Below are 5,466 nucleotides of genomic sequence, written 5' to 3' on the forward strand. Positions count from 1 at the left end.
AACTGCACCATCAAACCCATGCTATACCTAAGATATATTGATGACATCTTCATCATTTGGACCAGAAACCTGCAGTCTCTGATTGATTTCCATGAGAAATTCAATAACCATCATCCCTCCATCAGACTATATCTTGAATACTCCAGCACCAACATCTCCTTTTTAGCTATGATTGTCACTGTCCAGAATGGTAAAATATAAACCACCATATATCGGAAGCCCACAGGCCAACATACATATCTGCAGAGAGCCAGCAACACCTGAAACACATCAGGAAAGCTATAATTTACAGCCAAGCCCTCCAATACCACCGAATTGGCACTAAGAATACCTGTAATACCTGCAATCACCACCTCACAAATCTCAAAAGGGATTTCACAACCTCACAATAATCCTTAAAAAGCTCAGTTTGGACACTGTAGATATGGAAGTAGTTGTAAATTTTGAAAATAATGCTCTCAATGTCCACAGCAAGTGTGTCTGCCCATCAGTTGTTCAAAATGTATGCTGGGCAACCCACATGAATTAAAGCCTCCTTTTGCAATAGCTTCTTTAAATTTGTGAACACGTTCCTGCCTTCTTTATCACGTTGGAGTCCTCTGAACGTTGCATTGCAGTCTTCACTGGCAAATGTGACACACTTCTCAAACGACCCTTTCTTTCCCAGGATTTCCTTGATATATTGTGCAATTGTATCTGCAGTCTCATTAGGTGTGTTCTGAACCTGGATAAGTTTGATTGCTGTTCTTCCAGTCAAAATACTGAATATTACTTGAAAACTGCATGTGCAAGCACAGAGCTAACAATCGCTTCTGACTTGATTTGAGCACTTGGCATTTTTGGGGCTATCTCAGAATCAGGGAACGTCTTTTTTGGTACGTCAGATGTGCAGTCTATTGACTTGAAACTGTTTCGATGCTTGACCATGTGAAATGCGAGAACACCTTTTGCTGCAGTAGCAGCAGCCTCTGATTTGCTGCCTGGTTTAACAAAATAATTTGTTAACTTTGCTGATGAGCTGTCTCCTCGAATGGCCTTCTTGTGTTTCTCAGAATCTACATGAGCTTGTAAATGAAAAGCACCTTTATTTACAACAGAGAGATAAGTACCAGCTCTGCACATCAAGCTCTCGGCTTCCGATTCTACACGACCACCATGGAAACAGACATTTTTTCTTTAATTCTTCAGTAAATTTACATCTTCATTTTGGCATTGTGTTCCATAATGTGTAACATGCACAAGAGGAACTTTTTAAATTTTGGCCTGTCACTCAGTGCATTAAGTAAATGCTGCAGTTGCACTCAGATGATGGACTGAGCTCCTGCTTTCTGCAGTGTCTGCTCCTCCGCTACAGTGAGCACCAAGTTTTCTCTTTCTGTTTAAAAGAAAACCTGGGAAAACTCACAGCACTGGGCCTCTCTTCCACCTTGGAGAAGGGTGGATGAATTCATCACTCCCAGGAACAAAGCATCAGCTTGAAGATGCTGGGCTGGATCCTACAGGGACATGGCTAGATCATTCAGGGACCCCTCACAACCCTTGGAAGAGGGGTTTTTTTCATGGAAGGGAGCATGTGGGTACAGTTGCCTCTGGGAGGGTGGCAGAGCTGGTCTAGTACTCACCCTCTCTCTCCCTGGTGACCGTCATGGCTCTGGAGGTGACTGTAGAGCCCCTGAATCCCCTGGGCATCTCCAGCCAAGTCCTTAGATTGGGACAGCTCCTCCATTGCCTTCTAACCCCTTTGGTTTCTCTCCTTCTGGGTCCAACAAAGTGTCTGTAACATAGATGGCCTGGGGGTTTTAGGGGAGCTGGAAGCTGGGCATGGGGATAGGTCTCACCGGGTAAGGTTCCATCCAGCACCTTGCTGGGGAAAGGGGTCTCGGTCTATGCAGAGGTCTGTATGCCACCCCTCCTAGAAAGGGGTGTGTGGTTGCAGCTCCCTCCTGGAGCAGTTGCCTCATCACCTTCAGACCCAGGACTTCCCTTTTTACCATGCATGTGGCCACAGATGATGTATCCAAGATGCTTCCGAGTAATCCCACCCTGGTACCGAAAGGCATAGCTGCTGGGACTAGTTGGGATGATCTAGTTGGGGCTGGTCCTTTAAGCAGGGGGTTGGACTAGATGTGACCTCCTTGAGGTCCTTTCCAACCCTCATTTTCTATGATTCTGTGATTGCTGTTGCTGGTCACTAGAGAGGTGTGGAGACAAACCTTGACCTTCTGCTTTGGGGTGCATAAAGTGTTGGAGTAGAGACTCCTCTTTGGCCTCCATGTCTGACCTAAGGGGTGGTGATACCTTACCTTTGAAGAGGGAATAGAAGAGCATTGGGAAGCATCTCTGTGTCTTGATTTGGAACACACCTGGGACCATTGTTAGGGGAATTCTAATGGTCCTTTAATTGGGTACCTGATGTTGACCCTCTGATGGATGCTGAGAAGTGAGAATGGCATGGGATTTCCAACTTACGAGAACTAAGTTCTTGCACCTAAGATTACCTAGAGTTGTGATGACAAATTCAATACCAAAATAATGAAAAAACATGACAGCAAAGGTACATGGAGCAACTGACTCTGTTTGACACAATGCACATTTATCGGCAGGCAGAACCATCTTCCTGAAATTTGAAAGCAATTTCATTCTTTTCATTGCCAAGTCCCCAAACCTTAGGAAGCCTCCAGCAGGTGGGCATCCAATTTGGGGAAAGGACCCATTCACTGAGTATTGTTCTGAGGTCTGGGAAGTATGTTCTCGGGAGGTCTCTTGTGGTTGTCCCCAGCCTGTTGGGGCCTGGGAGTCTTGGAAGACCAACACTAGCAGGCCCTCTTCCATATTCCAAGCCAATGTAGGAAACAAGATGTCTGAGATCTGTGTTTGATGGTGCCAGCAGATTGAGGGAAGTGATTCTTCCCCTCTATTCAGCACTAGTGAGGCCACATTTGGCGTATAGTGTCCAGTTTTGGTCCCCCTAACTACAGAAAGGATGTGGGCAAATTGGACAGAGTCCAGTGGGGGCAGCAAAAATGGTTAGTGGGCTGGGGCACCTGACTTGTTAGGAGCGGCTGAGGAAACTGGGCTTATTGAGTCTGGAGAAGAGAAGACTGAGGAGGGATTTAATAAAAGCCTTCAAGTACCTGAAAGGGGGTGGGGGCAGGGGGGCAGTGTGTTACAAAGAGGATGGAGCTGGACTGTTCTCAGTGGGGGCAGATGACAGGACAAGGAGCAATGGGCTCCAGTTGCAGCAAGGGAGGTCCAGGGTGGATATTAGGAAAAAACTTTCTCACTAGGAGGGTGGTGAAGCACTGGCACAGGTTGCCCAGAGAGGTGGTGGACTCACCATTCTTGGAAGTTTTTAGACCCAGCTAGACTAAGCCTTGGCTGAACTGATCTAGTTGGGGCTAGTCCTGTTTTGAGCTGAGGGTTGGACTAGATGTGAACTCCTGAGGTCCCTTCCAACCTGAATTTTATGTAATTCTGTGAAAGCTCAGAAACATTTATGGTTTTTGGATGGTCCTGCAGCTGCAGGGAGGAATGGTCAGGCCAACTTGGTGAAGACTGCCCTCTACAGGTTGCAACACTTCCATAGCCTCGTTAAGTTCAATTTAGAAAAGAGGTGCTTGAGGGGGCGGGTACGTCAGAAGGGCTTCCAAAATACTGAACGGTGCAGAGGGATTTATTATAGGGATTTATTATTGACTGTCTCTCCCAAGAAAAAAATGAGGGGTCACAACATGAAATAAGTAGGCCATCAGTTTAAAGGTAAAACAAGAAAGTTGTTTTTCACCCAGAGTGTCATTAAAGCGTGGGACTCATTGCCACAGGGTGTGGTGAAAGCTGCTGGCATAACCAGATTCACAAAGCGGAGAAATTCTTGGAGGAAAGGGGCATCAGTAGCTATTGAGCAAGGGAGTGAGGGGCACGGCCTGTGCATCAGAGCTGCCTGGACCTTAAATGCTGGAGGCTGCATGGGATAGAGGAACAGTGGAAAACCTGCCTGGTCAGACCCAGTTTATTCTCCATTTCAGCTTCTGTGTGACACAGAAGGCTGGGCAGGGTGGATCTATGGCCTGGCTGGGGAAATGGCAGTTCTTATGATCTGTGTCCTTATGACTCGGCTTGTCCTTGACATGGCTGGAGAAGACCGACAGCGGAGCTGGTGAACCCTATCACAACCCTGCCCATCTTCGCCCCTTTGTACCACCACCCAACTAGCTCTGAGCAGAGCTCAGTTCCCCCACCGCCTTCTAGCACATTGATTCTCAACTGACCTTCCAGAGCACCTTGAAGTGCCTTGAGAACCTCTCCAGGCTGCAATATAATGCAATCACAATTCGCAAAATTAAATCCAGAGATTTCCAATAGGTATCCATGGAGTTAGACGTGCTGCCCTGTTGTGCTCTTTCTGAGCTCTCTGCCATGGAAGAATTGTTCCCTTCTGTTTCTGTAGTTTTCTGTAGGGATACTAAGAGCTGGTATTTTCTGAGGGGGCCTGGGCTGTGAAGGAGCTGAGAACTGCTGTAGCAGGGAGGATGTTCTACTTGTAGCAGCACAGAGACCAGAGCCTGGAGACCTGGAAGGGGGCAGAGGGAAGATTTCTTGTAAAGGCTGCTCCTGCCCTTGCTACCTGCAAGGCAAAGAGTATGTTGTTGGCCACAGTCCCCTGAGAGCCAGATGCCCTGAGCTCTGCAGATGTCATACCATGGTCTGTCCCCAAGCTCCATGCAGTGGCAAAAGACCTGATTTTCACCTGTGGTCTGGCATCATAGTTGCTTTGAATGGAAGACTTCAGGCTGCAGGTGAGCTCTCAAAGGGATCCACCAAGCAGCTGCTGGGGAGGAAAGGAAGCAGGGACCACAGCGGGGGAAGGCAGACACCTGGAGGCACTAGTTACCCACTGAGGGTGACTGGCTAACCCGCATGTGCTTTGACTTGATCTCCCACTCAGCGGGTTCTCTACTCATCCAACTATTGGGTAAGAAGATCTTGGTGAGACATGATTATCTGAAAGGTTTAGGACAGTGCTAGGGAAGGAACATGGCTCTCTGCTTGGTAAAGCCATATGTTGACCATCTCCTTGAAGTGGTCATATATTAGTTATATAAACGTGGTTTGTTAAGTAGGTTTGTAGGAAAACCCTGTTTCCTGGCATTTGTTTCAGGGGGGAGAAAGGGAGAGAGATTGCAACTGTTTCCTATCAGAGGTGGGGGATGATTCTTCTTATTAAATCTCACTTGGAAGCATATTACAGTCAGCTTAATGCTGGACTCTCTGTTGGGAAATTTAAAAAAGGTTTCTTTTTTCATGGAATTTGTTTAGGATTTTTTTCCCCTACCTCTGTCAGTTATAATGGCCTAACATCAGGAAGCCAATCTAATTAATGGGTTTGCTGCTAATCTGATCAGTCCAATTAGACTCTTTTATTTTTGCCCCTGGAGGAAGAGTTAATGTGGGTTCTGTTCAATTTGG

Source organism: Alligator mississippiensis, chromosome 11, assembly GCF_030867095.1.
Source record: "Alligator mississippiensis isolate rAllMis1 chromosome 11, rAllMis1, whole genome shotgun sequence".
NCBI lineage: Eukaryota > Metazoa > Chordata > Crocodylia > Alligatoridae > Alligator > Alligator mississippiensis.